Source organism: Oenanthe melanoleuca, chromosome Z, assembly GCF_029582105.1.
Source record: "Oenanthe melanoleuca isolate GR-GAL-2019-014 chromosome Z, OMel1.0, whole genome shotgun sequence".
NCBI lineage: Eukaryota > Metazoa > Chordata > Aves > Passeriformes > Muscicapidae > Oenanthe > Oenanthe melanoleuca.
The window spans coordinates 49,972,241-49,993,722 of NC_079362.1; the positions used below are offsets into that span (position 1 = coordinate 49,972,241).

The window sequence follows — 21,482 nt, forward strand, 5'->3', positions numbered from 1 at the left end:
TGGATGCAGGGGCACTATACATAGCCTGAAAGTCACCTTCAGGAAGCAGCTCTTTATCTTGGTAGTGGCAGAACACTGGGACAGGCTGCCCACCGAGGCCCTGGAGTTTCACTCTCTGAAGACATTCAAAACACCTGGACATGTTCCTGTGTAACCTGCTGTGGGTGACCCTGCCTTGGCACGGGGGGTTGGACTAAAAGATCTCCAGATGTCCGTCCCTGTAACTCTGTATACACCTGGAAGGAGCAGACAGAGCCTGTCAGGAGAGCATCCGGTTATCACACTTAGTGGTAACCTCGGTGGAAGTGTTTAAGGAAAGACCGGACATGGTACTCAGTGCCCTGTCTAGATGACTCAGTGGTGTTTGGTCACTGATTAGACCTGGCGATCTCAGGCCTTTTCCAACCCAGTCGATTCTGTGACTCGGTGTGCCAGCTGGAACAACGGCCCAACGCACGCACTCGAAACGAAAGGCCACGTGGGTTGGCAGCAGCCACCGGGCACTCCGGGGCCTTGGCTCGGCCCCCCTGCAGAAGTCCAGGGTCGGCAGGGCTGCCGCGAGGCCACCGCGAAGTCGGCGGGACAGGAAAGACGCCAGGCATGGTGCCAACCGCGCTTCCCCTTCCATCGCCGCCTGTCGCCGGCTACCCACTCCTGGTCCGGCTTTTCTTCCTCCCCCCCACGAAAATGGCAGCGCAGGCCACGGGCGGTGGGGGAGCGGCCCGGCCGCCGCCATCTTGAGGCGGGAGGGACGGCAGCCGCCGAGCCCCTCCTGCCCGGCCTCCCGCCGGAAGTGGCGTCAGGCGGCCCCCGCGAGGCCACGCCCCGCTGCCGGGCCTCGCGCGGCCGCCGCGCGCCCCGCAGCGCGCCGGGCCCGCCGTGTGAGCCGCCCCGCGCGCGCGGAGAACCGGGCGGGCGCGCGCCCCGCGCCAGGGGCCAGGGGGAGCCGCCGCGCGCCAGCCGTTACCGCAGGCCCCGCCCCTTCCGGGGCGCTCGGCCGCGCCGCCGCCCCCGCCTCCCTCCGTCCGCCCGTCGGTCCCTCCCTCCCGCTCCCGCTCTCCTTTTGTGAGTTATAGCAACCGTTGCCTTGTGAGTCGAGCGCCATAGTCACCGTAGTCCTGGCGACTGTTACCCATCAACAACAGCCGCTCCGCTCCCGCTCCTGCTCCTCCTCCTCCTGCCGCTGCTCCGCACCCCCTGCCTCACCGTCACCCACCACAACAACAACAACAACAACCGCAGCCGCCGCCACCAGCAGCAGCGACAGCGGGAGCGCCGCCGCAGCCCGCCCCGGCACAGGTGAATGCGCTCGGCGGGCGCACCCCGGCCCTCCCTCCTCGTTCTCCGCGCGGCATCCGGGCCCGGGCTGCGCCCTCGGGCTGCGCCCCTGCTCGCGGGGCGGCGAGGGGACGCGGGGCTCCCCGCTGACCCCCCGCGGCCCTCCCGGGAGCGCCGTGCGGTCGGGGAGAGAGGGGCGGCGGGCGGAGACGGGGGTGTCGGGCGGGGAGCGGGGCCGCCGTGCGGGCTGAGGAGGAGGAGAGGCTGGGCGATGCCGGGGACGCAGGCACGCTGCGGGACCTCCAGGACAATCGCTGGGATGCGGTGCGTCTGCGTTTGAGTTGGGTCTCGTTTGCACGGGTCGGGAGATGGAGAATTCGGGGGACGCGCTGCGGCCGCAGTCGAAGGTTAATGGCTTGAAACCTGAAAAAAGCCGTAGGGTTGGGAGGAAAGATGCAGCCGGATCCTGTAGGACAGCAAGAGTAGAGGTTGAGTTCCCCCTTTCACTTACAGGGGCCTTGTTCTGATTTGATGTGACTACTAAATAACTAAATGTTGCAGGTTTTCGTGAACTTGCTGTATCTTTTAATGATACTCTTCGTGCTATCGATCATACCTACCCCCATTTTTTCTGTGCTTTCTCCGTGTAATTTTTTTCTTTTATTTGTAATTAATTTGCGATTTATATTCGTGCAAGCTGTGTTTTCTTTGTATTGTGAAGTGGGGTTTTGTTTATTCAATACCCCCACGAATACATACACAGAGTAGCAGGTTTGGTTTTTTTATTCTTATTGCACTCCTTCTGCAGAGAATTGTTTTTCAATTATGCTTTCATACTGACAGTGTAGCATGGAACAGTGCATGTGTAGGTCTAGTTTATCACACAGTTACGTTTATGTGGAGAGAATCCATTTGTTTCCTCAAACTCTTCACGATGAAGGAAATTCAAGATACTGACGGCAGGTTTCAGCGCTAAGCAGCAAAGAAAGGAAAAAAAATAGTATGAAAAAGAAGTCTGTATGGTTTTCATAGTGGTGCTGCTTTTCGATAATACTTCTGTTAAAGAGGGAAGGGGCAGCTATTTACCTATCAAAGAAATGTGGTAGGACTCATGTTATTAATGAGTATGGTTTTCTTCTTATTTTCAATCAAAAATGCTTGCTTTCTTCATGCTTTTTGTGATTGCTTATTAAGATCTAAAGATTTTTCTTGTCATTTATGTCAAATCATACTTCTTATACTTATTTTAAAATTATTTGGATGAATTTAAATTTAATCTTTTATGGCAGTGAAACATTTAACATCTTCACCTTTCCATACATACAAAGGGGAGAGTTGTACTCTCCCCTTTGACTTGTCAAATCATATGTTGTTTTGCCAGGCTTTATTCTTTCTGAAGTGTTGACTTACTTATTTCCTAAATATTTAGTATAATAATTAGGAAAAACAGTAATGCTCTTGTTTTTCATCTAAACCCTACATTTAATTGTATATACATCTTTTGCATTTTTATATCCTTAGATATCCAGTGTAAGATACGGGATTTGTCTCACATTGGAACTACCAATGAGTGTGACTGGGGCAATTTTTTCAAGCAGGTATTAACTGTAAAATCTGCTAAGTAGTTTGATACTGGTATTCCTTGAGGTAAGACATATTGGATCTTTTTTTAATATGTTTTAATATTTCATGATTCACAAGACCCTAATAATTAAATTATTTTAGATAATGACCAAAAGCCTCTACATCATCTTTCAGTTTTTTTAGTCCAAGATGAAACCACTACGTGCTGATTTTGTAGATCCTGGTGTAAATAAGTTCTAAATACATTGAGAATTTTCAGTGTGAGTTCTTGCAGAGTATCAGTTATATGGCACATCGTAAGTCTTTATGGATTTGTTGTTAGTTTCTATGAATCATTGGTTTTGAAATAATTCCTGGCATCTACTGTTGTTGAAAAGAGAAGATGTCAGTTCTGCACGATACCTTTCTTGAGTAGCTCTCCTAGATCACGATAGAATATTTCTCAGAATGGGATCATTCCTGGGTGTTGAAATCTCTTGTAGAACATGTATCTGGGCCGCTGGGTAGCAAAGGAAAGTGTGCGCCTCTGTGCGACACAAAGTTTCTGTTCTAAATTCGTGGGGTGATGTATACACGTGTTTCTTCAAAATCATATTAAAAGTACCTTTTTGTCTAAACCCAAAGACCTTTATAGTACTATTTGGCTGCATTTTCCTTAGCCAGTGACTACAATTTGGAAAATAACAGAGCAGGTGTAATCACTGCTTTTAATATTATGGACTTTATTCAGAAAAGTATTGACTCTTTATTCTTTCTGAGATACTGCAGTGACCACAGATGAGATTTGCATTATGCCCACAGCATAATGCCTAATGCCCACAGCTAACAAAATAGTTGATGTTTGTGATACTAACTAGTGTTTGAAAATGATGTGTCTTCTGATTTTTTAAAATTTGATTTAAATGCATAGGCTTTCATGACTTAGAGAGTGTGACTCTAATTTTGTTTCAATGTATCCAAACAAAACAGTCACGATCAGGTCCTCTGTTGTGTTACTAGTAAGTGAACCTACGTTATGCTATTTGGAGAAATCCTTTCAGTAAGGTAGTGTACATTAATAAAATAGGCATAAAAGCTGTTAAAGATTTTAAAGTCATGGTGCTTTATTAGATAATTAGGTTCAGCTTTGTTTGCACTATCACATTTCTTGTTCCTGCCTGACAGGGTAGTTTGTTAATCAAAAACTGCCTAGAGAAATAAATGCTGCATTTTATTTCCATTTACTAAACTTTTGAGAGGTTAGGCTGCTTTTGTTTTCTTCCCTTATTAGAGAAGCCAATGTCAAAAATGCAATAGCACGTTGTCATTGTAGTTCCTTTTAGTGTTGTAGCTAGTGTTTCTCATTTTTATGCTTTATTTTGAAAGGCTTTCTCCCCTCTGAAAATATTCTAGGTTAGTTGTAATTTTTACCTGCAGTCTTTGTCAGCTTACCATTTGCAGGTATGTGTCATGCAGAGTGCTTACAAAATAAATAGGCTTTTTAAAATAGATATGACTATTAAAATGGTTTTTAAAAATCATTGTGAGTTGGAAAGACATGTGAATGCTTGACAATACAGAACAAAAAATAAGGTTGCATTGGCAATGTAGTGCTCCATTCACTGGAGTTCCATTTCAAAACCAAGCTTTTTGTCAAATTCATATACTAGAAAACAAAAAGAAGAATGTTTTAAAATTATTGATGAAAATGCCCTTTTTTTTTTTTTTTTTTTTTTTTTAGTACTAAGAATTAGGGCTGAAAACTTAATGAGGCTTTTAAAATGTATAAGTAATATTTAAGACCTTTTATTTCAATTAACCATAAGTTTATTATCTGTGTATTTTGCCTGCGGTTGGTTGTCAATCAAAACAATACTTCTCTTTTCTCAGAGATGCTGTGCATACCCATATTTTGGAAATTTAAGGATCACTATATATACTGATTTGTCTAAATCTAGTTTGTTAGGAACAGATGGCTGATTTAAACAGGTGTCACTTTCATTTCTTGTGCCTTGTGTTGAAACTTCCAGAGGTTTACAAAGAGCTTCCTAAAGCAGATGGTGATCTCCACTTCTGTGGTTAGAAAAATTACTTTTGTAGGAAATTATTTTCCTAGTGACTAGGTGTATTTTAATAGTTTGATGTGTCATATTAGAGTTTATGCTTTAATAGTTAAAATGTCATAGCAGAGTTTGAAGTGTTTCATATAATACAATAATTTTAAAAATTCTTTTCTCACTTGACTTTTAAAGGATATGTGATTATTTTGGTGTGCAATTCAGTAGTTTGAGTGTGTGGATAGCTGTAGACCTAATAATTGTTATTCTTTCAAGACTAAGAGCAGATATTTTCTTTTCACTGCCTTCTGTTTTTTACTTAAAGATTAGTTCATTTTGAAATATTTTTTAATAAAAATGAATTACTATTAAGAACACAGGATTAGTTTTAAACTAATATAGGTTTAATTTTTTTTCTGGCATCCTGCTGTATTAGCATATCAGAGGGTTTATTTTCTTTTAATTTTTTTTTTATTCAGTAGTTATAATTTCCTCAATTGCAAAAGATTCTAATAAGAAAGAATTAAATTGAAGTTGGTGTTCTAATTTTTTTTGTTATTTTTGTTTCTAAGAATTCCTTTTTTCTTTTTTTTTTATGTTGACTTTTTTATCTCAATGACTGGTGTTTATTGTTAGTTGTTTTCTTTCTAGGAGATGCACCAGAGGGTGCTATGCTATTTGAAATACAAAAAGGAAAGAAAATCCTAAAAGTTTGTTCATTGAAATGCATTGATAATGTATATGAGAGTTGAATAAACATTACTGAAATTTTCACACTTTCTTTTTCTGTGCAGTGCAATAAAGCAAACTTATTGTTTTGACAATGTTATGTTAAAAATCATAGAGGAAATTGGCTGTTCTGGATCTGTAGATTCACACACTTAATGTGCACCTTCTGTTCATCAAAAGAAAAACAATACTTATATGTAAATTATGTCTATTTGACTTATCTGAAACTATATAAGCTGTATACTAATTGAAGTACTACATGAACTTATCTGAGACACACATGCATTTTGGAGTGACCTTTATTGTATGTTACATTTTTTATTTATAAGTCTGTATTCACATTTTATGTAGCTCATTTGCTCATACGTTAACATGTTTTAAAAAATGCATTGCTGTATGTAGAATTTTTTTCCTTTCTCACTGAAGCTTTTCCTAGATGAAACTGAGGTTGGCATGGGGGCTATGTACTTAAGAATTGCAAAAAAACCAGGGTATTTTTCTCCATCAATCATTAGTTCTGGGAAAGAAAGCCATCAACCTACCTCCCCCTCACACCCTCCCCCAAAAAGAAAAAAGAGAAACTCAAACCAGCCCCTGCGTCTACATATTTACAAGTACTATTATGTTTTCATTTCAAAAAATTCTCTATGGATATATGAACCTATCAGATTAGAAATTAATTGTAGTAACTTGTGTAGTTTAGTAATATTTTATTTTTATCATACCCTGTAAGATTAATAAGGCAGTATTTTCTTTTTTATGTGTAGGTGGTTAATGGTGTCTAGTTTAGTGTAATTTCCCTTTGGAAGTATGTGAAAAGATGCAGACTCTAGGGTAGTACACCTTAAATTGCTTGGTTTTGCGCACTATTTCAAACAATTTACTTGTTCTACCTGTTCCACTATTGTTAAGTTGTTTGGTTAGCTAAGAACTTCAGTTTTAGTATCCTAAAATGAAGAGGTAGTGGATGGGATATATTGTAAATTCTATTTGATAAAGAAATTTCTCGTTTTACAATATAAATATTAGTGGGACTTGGAAGGCTAGTTTCTAGCAACTTAGGTTTCCCTTTGACCGTCTAATTTATTTTTAACCTGTCTTCTTTAAATTCTTGCATGACATTCATAGCAATGCTACGAGAATGCCAAATACTGTATATGAATAACTGAACTGGAGTGTACTTGTAGCATTTATAACTTTATTCATTCATCAATGAGAGGAAAGGGCAATTTAGCTCTTTGTATTTAGCAGTTTTTAAAGGTCATTTCATTCACCCATAGACCCAGTATGTTGAATACATCTCAGCTTCTTAGACCATTTCCGAGTAAACAATGTATCTAGTTCTTTCATTTTCTTCTTATTGAAGTCTGATTTCAAGTAAGTTTATAAGGCCTTTAAGGCAAGAACCATGTATTTAGATTTTGTTCAGGCTTTGGATGCTGCTACTACAACTAATGACTCAAAGCCATGTTTACTGTTTATGTACCAAATAAATGGATTCTCTCTTCTGTTTTACTTCCTCATTGTATTTAATCTAACAATGCTTTCTTTTATATACCACCTCAGGGATGTTTTCTAAACTCTGAAACTCAGTGTAGTTAAATCATGCAACATTGTGAAGTAGAAATAGAAACAGGCTAATCTGTTAAAAGGTGGAGTATGTCAGTTTGTAGGGGCCATTGAGTCAGATCATTCTACCTCAGTTAAGGTGTGCTGGGGTTTTTAGGTTTTTTTGTCTGATTACTTTTTTATGTGCTGTTAACTATGCATGCCTTATAAAGAACTTTAAACGTATAATAGGATTCTATGACAGGACTACTTACAAGACAGTTATTAAGGTTATAGATAGCTATTTATTTATTAAAAAAATGCATTTTTTGGCTCCAGTGAGCTAGTTAATGTCTGCTGAATTTTCAGGTGATTCTCTAATACCTTTGGTCTGATTTTCTTCCCCTGTCCCCAGAATTTCCAAATTCTGAGGTGGGAAGAAGGGAGAGCAGGTTTGTTTGTGTATCTCTCTTAATCTGACCATGATATTGGATGTTTATTGAATTTCTTAAGTTTCCTTTCTAGTGGATTAGATGACTAGAACTGTCAATTTGTACTACTGTGTTTTGGTGTGACCTGTTACATATTGTCCACAAAGCATTTTGAAATGTTGCTCTTGTACTGTGTGACCTCATGTTAACAAAATTAGAGTCATCACCTGAGCTTTTTCTTCCTTGCATTGTGGTAGCATTCTGCACTGGGAAGAGATGGGAGTGAAATTAACAGTGAAACTAACAGAGTTGAATGGTGAAAAGTAACTAGCCTTATCTAAGGAGGACTTAATCTCTTCATTATTGGTAGGGGAAAGCAGAAATAACAAAATAGCTGTAGTTCTCATGCTGTTGGAAGCCATAGCCAATGTCGGTATTTATATATATAATTTATATTATGTCTTATATTAAATGTCTCATAAATGTGAGGACTTATTTTCTATTTAACTGCTGCAAAAAGTATTCTAAATTCTCCCTTTAGAGTCCTAACTCTTTTGTTTTCCCAGTAAGATGTCTGCTGTATACCTCTTTATTGTTCTGTGGCTTGAGAGTAGATACAGTAGAGTTACAGATTTAATGAAGGTAGAATGTTTCCTACCTCTCGTTTTTGCTGATGAGATGCACATTGTAGTTCTTCCATTAGGAAGGACATGTGGCTATACACAAAGGATTGCTAATTTGTTTTTCTAGTTAAGGTTTTATATATTGTGTTTGTTACTGGAAATCAGAAGGTTTTATGTATTGTGTTTATTATTGGAAGTCAGTGTTAATTACTTTGTATCTCAGAGAATTTAGAAGATACAATAAAGAATTAACCTTGCATTAGAACTACTTTCTTTAATTACAATCCTGTTCTTCCTTTTCAATGTTTTAAAGAAAAATGATTATTGTATAATCGCCATTTAAAAACTAACTTTTTCCATAATTTCTGATTGAAAAATCTGGAATAATTTAATGATCAGATGATATGCATTTTACAGTTAAGTTATAGGAAGGTATTATTTAAATATACATAGTCTAAGAGGCTATTACAATCATTTAGAAAGTGCATAATTTATGAAAACTATTTAGATTTTTTCTTACGACAATCTAGCCATTTTCAAAGTTACATTAGCCTTGGATAGTGAGAAGCAGTTGAGCTACCTGTGTAGTAGCTGATTTATTAGATTGACTGTTAGCCATGAGGTGAATTGACACACTGTGGTAGCAAGATCATATCAACATTTGTGTTTGTCTTTAGCATTTAGTTCACGCCTATTTTGTTTTGTCCACTCTGTGTTAAATCACTTCAACTGAGTTGCAATTTGCAAAGGAGTTGATAAATAACTCTTCCATGTTCATTGTATTGTTTTCCTGCCAGGAAAAATGGAAAAAACGTAGAATCCAGTATGTTTCTAATTCCTCAGTGTTGACTCTGGGTAATAGTAATAGTAATTCCCTGTAACTCCTAGGAAGTTTATTTGTTGGTGTTTCTGAAAGGCATGGAAGCTCTTCCATGAGCTGTATCATCCTTACAGTTGTTTTAGAGAGTAAAACATGCTTAGTGTTAAATCATAGATTTAATGTAATTTAATATAATTATTATTTAATAATAAGTAAGACAGAAATATAGCTTCATTCCCTTATTTTGTGGAAATATTTTTGAGCTACAAGTTCGGATTTTGAAGTGGGGCAAGAGTGAATGAATTAAGATGAAAACGCAGCTCCTCATGGTATTGTCTCTTTCCAAGTACTTTCTGATGGAAGGTTGTCCTGCGTTGCTCTGGCCTTCTCCAGCTCTGAAACTCCTTTCTAGTGTAAGAAGCCCAGTCCTGAGAGGGTACTTCATAGAACAGTAGTGAGCAAGGAAATGTATAGAGATTTCAACATGCTGGGTCTGTTGTGGTGTGGAGATGAGAAAGGATAACGGTTATGCAAACCTCAGGCTAGTTCACAGAATTTAGGTTTTGTGTCCTAAGAACCCTTTGCTAGCAAACTTCTGCAGTAAGGTTTATTTGCAGTAAACTCAGAATTAGAGGCAGTCCTTCAAAGCAATAGCGTAATTTATGATGTAAGTAATGATTCTGTCTTATGAAACAGACCTTCCAGTGTTTTAAAAGTTCTGGGTTTGCACTAATTCACATTGTGGATTTACACTGTTTGGTGATTTACACTTTTTAATGCTGTTGTTTCAGGTCATTCAGATGGTCAGTTGTCAAACACTATAACCTTATGAACTTGTGTGGTCTGGATATTGAGATTTTTTATTACTGTTTTATATCCATACTTTCTTTGGAGGCAGATTTAAATTCCAGATATTAAAATTTCTTGCCATGATCTTGATATGGGCCACTGAGTCAAATTTCCTGTCCTTAATAGGGCTTGAAAGTCTTCAGTATCTTCACTCTTTGGCCTACTTCAGTATTGATTTCTCCTTACTGAATTCTGAAGAAACTGACATTTCTTGAATTCAGGGAAGAGCTGGACACAGGATCATGATTTCAGTGCAGTGACCAGCTTTCATGACCTGATGAAGACAGATTCTTCATTCGATCTCAAGTCACCAGTTACTAGTTTGTTTATCGCAAACATGATTCAGGCAACTGAGATGAAGAGGAGTTTTAGGATTACTTTGCATGTGAAAGATTGCCATGTAAGGGCTCCCACTGCTTGATTTCAAGATGAAATACTAGGTTGTTTGGCTAAGACTTGTAACAAGTCAGTGCTGTAATCTCAGCAGCTTTTAATGGCTTGTGTCCCCAGCACAGCTGTAAGTTTGAGGTACTCAAAAGTTCTTGTGTCAGCATAGTTGTGTTTTCTATTACAGGCTATGATCCAAGGAGGGTAACTTTTCAGACACAGCTGAATATCTTGAAAGCTCAACATCAACAGACTGACCGTCTGTAGCCTACTGAAAAAAGGAACTGGAACCATCAGTTCATTTTTTTTTCCTGCACTTGAAAATAATGAATATTTTGAAAAACTACAAGCATTTTCTTCCCATATTTTAAAAAATGGGAAAAGATATAATGTCCAAGTCAGAAAAACAAGGGGATCTGGCAGATAGGAAAATAGAAGTTACGTTTTTGTCATCTGTCATGAAGTAAGCAGTGTGTATGTGTGTGTGTGTGTGTGTGTGTGTGTGTGTGTGTGTGTGTGTGTGTGTGTATAAGTTTTGGTCAGAAACTTTAGTACTTATCCCAGAGTTTGCAGTATAAGAAGGGGAAAGGAACAGGTTTTGGCCATTAAAAATGGTTTGAAGATATAATTGGGTGTTAACACTGGGAAATGAGATGTTGATTCATAATATGTTAAATCCTCTAATAAAATTACTTGTGTTATCTCTGTAAAACAAACTGCATGGTCACAAGTATAACTTTGTTTTATAGCTATGCTTCTGACCTCCCAGTGATCTGTTCTTTTTGGCTAATATTTAGACTTTGTTTTTAAAAATATGTTTGTTCTAATGAAGTACTTCTGTCTTCCACAGGCTGATTCAAAAGCATGTGCTCTAGTTACAACATCTAAATTGCTAGTATGGAAATGGTTAAGTTTACCATAATGATGCCAGAATGATTTTTGTTTTTATATTTCCTTCATATATATATTTCTGTAGACTATTGTTGTATAGTTATATAGTTCCTAGATAGCTCCAGTACTTTTCCCTTCCCTGATAGGCAGAAAGACAAAACACATTCCAGAAGCTCCAAGGCCCCTATCCTGTCTTGATTCTCTTTGGGAGCCAAGGTTCAAACCAGCTCTTGGAGACAGATTTTCATAAATGTTCATAAAAGTTTACTTCCTATCTAAGGTGGGGGGGAGTTTCAGGAAGGGGTAGAACCAAGGGGGAATTACCTCATTGCTTGTGCTTCTAATTGAGGATTCTTTTCAATTATGCTAATTTGCTAAACTTATAAACCTGCCCCTTGGAGGCTTCTAATGAAGACCAGCCTTTATATTACCCCTTGTTCTATACTGTCTTAAAAGTGTGTTGATCATTTCTAGATCTTTAAGGCATCAATAAAACCGAAGGAACAGGAGATGCTTAGGGTACTCAGTGCAGGATGGTGTGCAGTTTGTGATTGGTATGTATTTGGTTGATTTTTAGGGGGTTTTTTCCTTGAACAGTGAAAGAAATGTGACGGATAATTTCTTAGGAATAAGAACTATCTAGCAGGACATTTTATTTTAATCTAGGTGGTTCAACTTGTCAAATGGAGTTGCTTGTGTTTGGGCAAAGGGTAAAACTGGTGGTTTTCACATTATTGACTGGTATGTAATTTCTGTATTGAGCATAATTTCTCAAATAATCTCTTAACTATCCTTCACAGAGTGTTAGAAAGCTTATCTTTCCTTACAGCAGACATACAGATTGCCTATTATAAATACAGTTGTCTTAGTGAAATCTAGAACAAAAACAGTCGCTGAAAAAAATTATTCTTTTAACCTATTTCTACAATAATCTTCAAGGCCAAAAGGGAGAGGAATGCCAGTCCTATGAAGCTCTCTAGGACTTCAGAGACCTGTAGCTGCAGACTGCAGGCTGGGACAGAGTGGCTGGGACTACAGGCTGGATGAGGCCCTGAGATCTGTGGTTGTCAGGTAGCTGAACATGTGCTAGCAGTGTGCCTTGGCTGAAGGGAAGATAAAAAATGTCTCTTGGGCTGTATGAACACAGGTATATGCAGGAAATTGAGAGAAATGTTTATCCACCTCTCCTCTGTATTTATTATACAACATTCACAGGCATTTCTGCTTTTACTCTCACTCTTCTGCAGTTGTGGGAAAGGAGTTGGTTGGAGTAAGTTCAGCAAAGGGCCACTAAGAAGTCAGTAGCTAGAGTGCACATATCTGTACGTAGGCACTGGACAACAGGAACTTGTTCAATCTTGAGAGAGTTACAGGCATGCCATCAGCAGCCTTTCCTGGAAGTGCACTTCCAATGGAAGCATGTGGTGAATGGATGAGAGACAGTTTTGTGAGTTGAATCGAGAGATTTAGATTGGAGACAAGAAGAACCTTTCTTCCCATGAGGACAGCCCAAGTACAGCTTGGACCAAGTGAGGTTTTGCCATCTCAATCTTTGGAGATATTCAAGCTCTGACTGGATAAAGCCCTGGTGAGCTGTCTGAACCTGCTTTGGGAGTTAAGTTGGGATTGGCAGCTCCTGAAATCCACACCACCAGCCCAAGCTATACTATGATTTTACTTGTGATTCTTGTTCTACAGCAGAAGTTCCTAGACATGATATAGTTTGCCTTCTAGTCTTGTTGGCCAGCTCAGTTTCCTAGGACAGCATTTGAATCCTCACATCTGTAGGTAAAAGTGGAGGGATAGAGCTAGAGTCACAAAGTAGTCCTCTTGACTTACATGACCTGGATTTGGTACCCAGGAGATGATATCCCCAATAACGCAACTGTTGGGTTCCTTTTTTCTTCAACGCGTTACATTTCTGTTATTTTGGTCCAACACTTCATTCTATGGATTTTGCAAACTTAGGTCTGGACATAGACTGGATTCCTTACATTTATTTATACAATATTTTAGAATGAAACCTCAAGACTTTGCACTGGAGTCCTGCAGAGGCAGAAAAATAAAAGCTGTAGAGAAAATCGCAGTAGCAGGAAAACATTTTTTTAGGTCTCTTCAGGAAAGACAGTGATGAACAAAGGGTTTTATAAAAGGCAGAAGGGCCTTGGTTGAATACCTGGCAGAACCAACCCTGCTGACATCTGTGGATATTTTTGGTGTGTATTTATCAAAGTCTTAATTGGCAGGTTTTGATTTTGTTGTAGCAAAAGAGAAGAATAAATTAAAAGTGAAAGAATGCAAACAGTATTTTTATTGGAAAAAAAATCAGAATTTTAAAATAAACTGGATAATTTCCTTTGTTGAAGCAAGTTCAAGGGTGTTGATGAAACATTCTATATTTGGCCAACTGCCTGATGATTTATAAGTGATGTTCAATGTACAAAACTGCCAGCAATCTGAAGAGGGGGTCTTTTTTGTAATCAGGATATCTCAAATATTTTCCTGTAACTTGCCTGTATCTCTGTTCATTTTGATAAGAACTGGACTGTGTCCAAAAAAAATGGATTTCAGAAGCAAGGACGATCATTTTTGAGTGTATGTAAAGAGATGTTAGTTTTTGAAAAAGTGTTTACTTTATCATATAGCTGCAGATATAAAATTAATAGCAATGATAGAGATCAAGAGCAAGGATCTAAGGAAGTGTGCATTAGAGTAGCTATTACTGGTGAAATCAGAAAAATAGGTTGATAATTAATGCTTCTGTTGACTGAAATGGTTCTCTTTGGGGGTCTTTTGTTTGTTTTGGCTGGAGTTTATCATGATGGGATATTCAGATCCATAGCAAAATTAATGTACTTTGATTTCTCTTACTCTTGTTTAGCACTGCCTGAGAGATAAGCAAAAACATATGTATACATTAGTAATTATGATAAATGTAGTCTTGATAATCATGGCAGTATTTGAAAGTAATCCCTTTATTTAAATGGAGATATTTCATATCAGCTAATCTGAGTTGAATTGAATGAGTAAGGCCTGGATAAGAAAATACATTATTTAGAATGAGTTTTTATTTTATTCATTATTTGTTAAACTGTCAAATTTGAGAATTTCAGTTAAAGAGGGATGTAGGATTTCCATAAAGTATTTCCAGTGATTTTTTTCCAAGGAAAAATCATTTTTCTGATTGAACAAAGTGTATGATTGCCCAGTGAAACTCAAAAGTGCCCTAAAAGATCTAACACCATGACGTGGTCAGTACCTTTTCAAGTACCTTTATTCTAATGTGCTTCTTTTAGAATGTTCGTGTCAAGTCCTGCCTGACTTTTTAAAGTCAGTGATTAAAATGAATATCAAGAAATTCAAGTAGTAGAAATCCTGCTGGGCAAAACAAGAGCTGCAACAAGGAAAACAAGCAAAATAAGCCTATCCAAAATTTATATAATTAGTGTTCAGTGTTGGTCTTGTATGTGTTGTAGTTTAGATTTCTATATTTCTATACTATAAATGAGATAGCTAATGATACTTGTTTGATGTTATTTTTGCTATTACTTGGCAATTATGTAAGAACAATGAAGTGATATGTTATATAGTTGTATGTCTTTATTTTAAGACTTAGAAATCAAATTCAGTTTCTGCTGTTCATGGCATAAATCTTGAATAAATATTGTTGCTGAATGTTCTTTATATTTGAATTGGTTTTTTATTCTCTAGTAGCAGTATGCTGCAGCCTAATAAAAAAAAAAGCACCAAATAATAAAAATCAGTTACCATTACGTTTTGTCAAACCATCTTTTGAAAGTAATATTACTTAAACTTCTTGGGCATCAAGCTTTTTGTAGTATGATATTAAAATTTCTGTTAGGAATGTTTTGTAACACTAGAAGCCAGAAAACAAATAAACAAAAAATACGCTTTGGATCCAATTGTGCAATTCGCAATATTCAGTTTGTATGATAAGTACAATTACTGTAAACATAGAGATTAGTTAAGTATTCACTGTTGTACAGTACCAGCTTGATTAATGACATTCTTTCATATTTTTTAATAATTAATAAATGTTCCTTATTTTTTTACCTTTTTATTATTTTTATTTGCATTTCTGTGTGCTGGTATGCTTTTCTTCACTTGGGTTTTACATTGTACTTTTTTTTAACTCAGTATTTTTTCTTTGAGGGCAAAAAACCCATACTACATAAACCTAGCTAAGTTTAAATTCTTTAAATAAGAATCCTTATGCATATTTTCATTTTACAATTTCATGTTTTCAAATGCTTTCTACAGTCAATCTTAGCTAAGAGCTTAGAGAACTGTTTCTTTGAGAGAAAGGTAGTGGTGAGTAAAGATTTAATAATTTTAGGATATTGCTTATAAATAAATGCTTGTAAGCTGAAAATATAAGTTGAAGTGGTTTGTTCTAAGTCACACAAGGAATAAAAATAAAATATTGGTATCTATCCAGGAAATGCAAGCTGTGGCTTGTTGAAATCACTATCTTTTCAGGTGCTCAGTATTGTTAAGTTGGAAAAGCAGAACAGACTGTGCTGTTTGGAATTGAGTGTCTTTTACAGTGAGGGCAACAAAAAGCCATGTGGGAGTTTTTTTTGTACATTTGGCTTACGGAATTTTTTGGTTTATTGTTTTGTGTATGAATTTGAATGTATTTAAAATATTCAAATATATTTCATTTAATGTGACATAAAAATAAACGCTGGTACTAACAGTGTCTTGTGAATAAATATGTGCTTGTGAAAGCTAATGTTCTGAGAGGTCACACAGGAAGGCAAACAAAGTTATAATTAATATCTTAAATAATGTTGTCAAGTGTGATGGTAAATTTCAAGCATGTTTGGTAGAATATTATTTTTGGAGTGAGAGGTTTTTTGTCATTGCTTTCAGCATAATGCATTTCTTGTGTATTTCCTCTAGAATTGCTGCTGCTGAATTGGCTCTTAAATTAAGTATAAATTTATTAAATTAAAAAAAGACAGAACATAGTAAACACAGTGAAATATTTGTTGCCTTGCTGCAGTTATAGGACTTCAAATAAATGGTTACAAAGCTAAGTAGTAGATTTCTGAAGAGAAACTTCAAATTCAGATGGTAGGGCAGGGTAAAGGATATCTTTAGGACATAAAGCAGTATTTTATGGGGACAACTTTCTGTAAATGTGTTTCTAAATTTCAAAGTTTGTAAATGTTCCTTTCTTTCTTTTATTCTTTCAAGTTAAAGTATATGCCAGTCTTGAATTTTTTTGCCAGCGTTTCTTACCTCCTTTGCGGTTTATAATGTAGTTCTTTTTTTTGCTGCTTTATTGTATCATCATTAGTGACAGTGATATCTGCTTCTTTATATTTTGCAATTACATTTATTTCTTCAGTACTTTTATGGCACTCACTTTTGTTATTAGGCTATGCAGTTTAGTATCCACAGATTGGCTGGGTTTTTGGGTTTTTCTCCCTGCTGTTGTTGGATGCCTGGCTTGGATGTGGTTTAATATTTAACAGTTTACCTGAGATAGTGGGGTATGACTTGTCTGCTAAGCATCACACAGTGCCGACGTATACCCAGTTGGTTATAGGGATAGCTTACAGGTGCTGAGATTGGCTTTCAGGGACTGCCTGATTTTTTATTTGCCAACAGCCGCTTTGCTTTCATGTTTGCTAATCTCGAGCTTTCTCTTGGGGTGCTTTAGCCTACTTCATGGCAATGTATATGGAATTGATACTTAAAAATGTATTTGGAAGGATGTTCTGTAAGTCGGTTTGATATAATTTGAAATAACTTGAATTTAGAAATTCAAATCTGTTTCTTTTAACAGCTACATGAGAACAGGAAAATCTCCAGACTCTGCAGAAAATAACCCCACTTATTGCAAAGTGGAATCCTTGAAGAATATATTGAAGCAAGATCTTGAGTTATTTGGGGGTTTTGGTGGAGTGGGTATATTTGCTGCTGTTTCAGGGAACTCAGGAGCAATTGTGCATGCATTTGGTCTGGATTTATTGTGGTGGTAGTGAACTCTATCCTAAAAATAGGTTTCTAGAATTATGGGTGAAACGTTACCTTTATATGTCATCTTACTAATGTGGAATTTTCCCCTAGAGCCAAGGGAATGTTCAGCTTGCATAACTTATTTGAATGGCCAGTTTACGAGTGAGTTCTATAATAAAGGATGAGGGAATCTTAGGCTTGTCCTTAGCTAGTTATAGTGAGATTCTGGTCAAATTTATTTTGCTAAACCGTCAGTGAAGACAACCAGAGTGTCTCACCAGACTAAAGGCATCAAGGCCCTGTTCTGTTTTGTGTAAAGAAACCACTGATGTCTACAAATTTCATTTACATCAGTAACATTAAAGTAAATATACTTAGAGGAGAACATCTAACGAAAAATGGTGGATGGACAATGCTTTGCATCTGTTCTCTATGATAAAGACCTCCTTGTCTCTAATAAATTCTTGGGCAGCACAGAAGTACATAAAAAGCTCTAACAAAAGGTTGACTGCAGAACTTAATTCAGATAATCAGTACCTACTTTTTAATTCTAAACCTATAGGTAGTTTTACAGTGTGACATGCTTCTATTACACCTCTAGCTGTATCTAGTTGTTGGTGTTGCCAAGCAGCCTCTCATCTTTGAGGTGGTTATGTCTATGGTAACATATTACAGTGATCCTTTTTAAATAAAATCATAAAAAGTTAACTGACAATGGTGGTTATACACACCAACTCTTCAGATTTGTCTGTAGAAGTTGATAGAATGTGTTTCATTCTGGCATTTGGTTGTAGTCTCTACTGGATTGGTAGCTGTTCCAGGCTAAATCCTTCAAGTACAGGGGGCAAGGCAGGTTTTTTATTGTTTGAGTGTTAGCCTGACACAGGTGAAAAGTTCAGTTTTGTCTTTGAAAAATATTTTGAAAACATAAAAATTCTGGAAAAGCAACAAAGTTGTAGTTGGAAGAGTTTGAATTCTGCTGATTATTTGCTGTTTTACCCCCAACCATGCTTATTATTTCTTATTGTTTTCATGGTTCCCCTAGAAAACATCAGTCACTGAGTAGTACACAGCAGTTTGGAAAGGATAAACAATAGCATTTCCTTTCATGACTACTGGATTGCATTTTGTGGCACTGTCTGTTACATCTATTGCCTAGATAACTAATCTTAACGTTTTCAATAACTTTTGGGACAGTGCATTAATTTATTAAATTAATTAAATTAATAAATAAATTAATAAATTGATAAATTAAATTTATTATAAGTTTGGTTTCTTTTTTCTTCTGATGTGCCTGTCTTATTCAAAAGAGGATTAGAAGTTTCAGAAAAACATACTAACAAAATAATTAGCTTGAAAAGATAAGCAAAAATAGGTGCTACCATTGAAGAAGAGGCATTTCCAACTTATTTTTCGCTCCCAACACTTTGGATAGCCAGACAGCAAATATTCACAATCCATCCTACAGTGTTGTATGGATCCATTTAAATGACCAAGCTGGAGGAAATGCTGTATTCTTAATTCTGGTGCCATGGAACAACATGTCCTTTGACGCAGCCTGGAACTGCCCCAGATTATTAGAAAGAAAAGCCATAATAATCAGATCTTTTGCATGTCATTTCGTAGCCATTCTTCAGCAGATTTACAAAAATAATGCTGAAAGAAATTAATTTGCAGAGATTTACATAGTTCTCTAATACGTAGAATGTGTAAAGGTGACAAAGACACGCTAAAACAGAACTCACTTGAAATCTAGTTAGAGGTTTGTTGGACATCTTTTGATGTAGATTATAAATAATAAATATTCTGCTAATTTAGAGTTATTAAATTAATTTTTTCCCTCAAAATCCCACTTTTATGATCTAGAGTATGAAAATCCTACAAAAATGTATTGTTCTGTCAAAAGTTTATTATAAAATACCTTTGCAGAGATGTTTACCAACTCCATTATACTAGCTGGTTAGTATGTGAAGGTTAAACTTTGAGTTTAACTTTGGGTTGGAGTTAACTGCTAATTTAAATAAATGATGGATTAGAGGAAATACTGCTGTCTGCTTTGTTGTAGCATGCAGCATAGGTCAGAGATTTTGCTTCTGTGTAGTTTTTTGGGTTTGTGTTTGTATACAGTATTCGAATTTGTCATTGTAACTTTTTTAAGGATATGCCTGGAATTGGGGTTGAGTAAGGAGAGTGTTCATCTATTTAAATAAACTGGTTAGAGACATAGGAGAAGGCCTGTGGTGTTTTCAAGGCTTCTCAGCCTGAAAGTGCTGCATAACCCTTTTAGGTTGCATAGCAACAGGCTCCTAGCAACAATAATAGATTGAATTTCCAATAGTGACCAGGCCGGATGTAATAATAAAGCAAGAGTACAAACAGTTGTCATGGTTTTCTTTTCACAGTAAACTAGTGTTGAATTTAGGGAGGTTCTATTTCTCAAAGTGGTGAACCTCTTTGCAAAATGAAAGTAATTTTGAAAATTGAGGTACAAAAATCGTGACAAGGTGCTTAAAATTAATGACTTTGATGTCTAATAGTTTTGGAACATTGGGGAAGACAAAGAAACATTGAATTACTTGTTAACAAAAAAGAGTATTTAGTAACCACTTTAGATTGCTTTTTAATCTCAACCTCTTTTATAAATTGACCTGTACTGGATCTTCATAGAAACTGCTAGCTGTACTGATAAACATGTTGTTTAGAAAAGTTTGGAAATATCTGGTCACTGTACTGTTAAGAGATAATAAATAAAACTGAGTAACTGAGATTTGTTTTATGTCACTAATCTGTCAGTATTTCATATTTTTAAGACCTCTTATGTGTGAAAGGTAGAAATATATGGACAAGCAAGTCACTTGGAATGACAGACAAAAATCATCTCACAAAATAATGATAGTTGTAATTCTGGATGAATACATTTCAGTTTCAATGTTTTGATCTGCCTAACAGTTGAAAATTGTAACACTAGTTGTTAAATAAAGAAACAGATTGACACTAGATTAACACCACTTTTCAGTTCCTGTATCTGGTTTTGGGATGGTGTTGAAGTGTCACTATAGTAAAGACCAGTTACCTTCAAAAAAGGACAAATTACTTATTTGCAACCTGTTACATTCCATTAATATGGCACCCTTTGTTTTCAGAATAGATAAAAACTGTTCTAAGAGTATAAAATGTTCATCTTTAGTTACTGGTACAGAGGCAGCTCTAGGCTCTGTACATTATTGAAGAAAAAATATAAAATTAAACATTTGGAAGTTAAAGGCTTGACTAAAGATGTTTCACTGGATTTTGGTGTTTCAGTATGTTTAGATATTTATCAGTAGTGGTTTTTATCTCAGGAATATTTAAATCTGAATTCTGAAAAAAGCTTTTCAGTGGACCTCTGAGGTCTGACTACAGATAGTATTCTCCATTTTAACTGTTAATATCATTATTTTGATAGAATCATAGAATGTTAAGGGATTTGAAAAGACCTTAAAGACTATCCAGTTGCAACTCCCCTGCCATGGGCAGGGACACCTCCCACTAGACCAGGTTGCTTAAGGCCCTATTCAGCCTGTCCTTGAGCATTGCCAGGGTTGGAGCATCTACAACTGCTCTGGGCAACCTGATCCAGGGTCTCATCAACGTCACAGTAAAGAATTTCTTATTAAATTTTTGCTCATTTGACACTAGAATTCTCATGGTGAAGAGTATTAGCATGGTGGTAGAGACATACTTTGGATATGATCAATGAAACAAGATGCTTTTATGTGATTGTACTCAAAAATTGAGTTCTGTTACTTGAATTGTGAGTTAAGCGGTAGTCTGAATAGTGTTCTGAATTTGTATTATGTTTGTAATTTAGACTATGCACTCATTTAAACTTTAGAATTTTAAAGCTTAAAATTATTTAGGAGTCTAACCTAGTCTGAGTCTGACATCTAAGCAAAAGCATTTGACTAGCATTTGTGGATTGCTAACTAATTTTGTGCACTACGGAGGTATTTATTTGATAAAGTAACTACTGCCACAGCTGGAGAGCTAGGAGAGTTTGAAGGATTTAGAGAATTGGAGATTGTAACTTAGAATAAAGTTAAAATCTGATAATGAAATTTTAGCTAGGAGACAGAAAGAAGAAATTTAAAAATACAGAAACGTAACTTTTACAGCCTTCATAGATTATGACTGTTAAAAGTATTTTTACTGAGAATTGTTTTGTGTAGTTGTGATATTTTCAGGGAAGTCTTAGGCAGTTTAACCTTACATTGTAACAATAGTATCTAGTATTTATAATGGCAAATGCATATTCTTAAATCATGTATATTACAAT

General features: G+C 36.8%; 1 protein-coding gene across 4 annotated transcripts in view; it reads left to right on the forward strand.

Annotated features, from left to right (window-relative positions):
• Nucleotides 1–962: 962 nt before the first annotated feature.
• The window catches only part of RFX3 (regulatory factor X3), a 101,517-nt gene continuing 80,997 nt past the window's right edge, over nucleotides 963–21,482 (forward strand). For 3 of the 4 annotated variants that reach the window (XM_056514896.1, XM_056514900.1, XM_056514897.1), the window contains exon 1: nucleotides 963–1,299. The gene's annotated coding sequence lies outside the window, so the exon portion shown is untranslated. The remainder of the gene's footprint in view (nucleotides 1,300–21,482) is intronic. The other variant, XM_056514902.1, reaches the window with a different exon arrangement.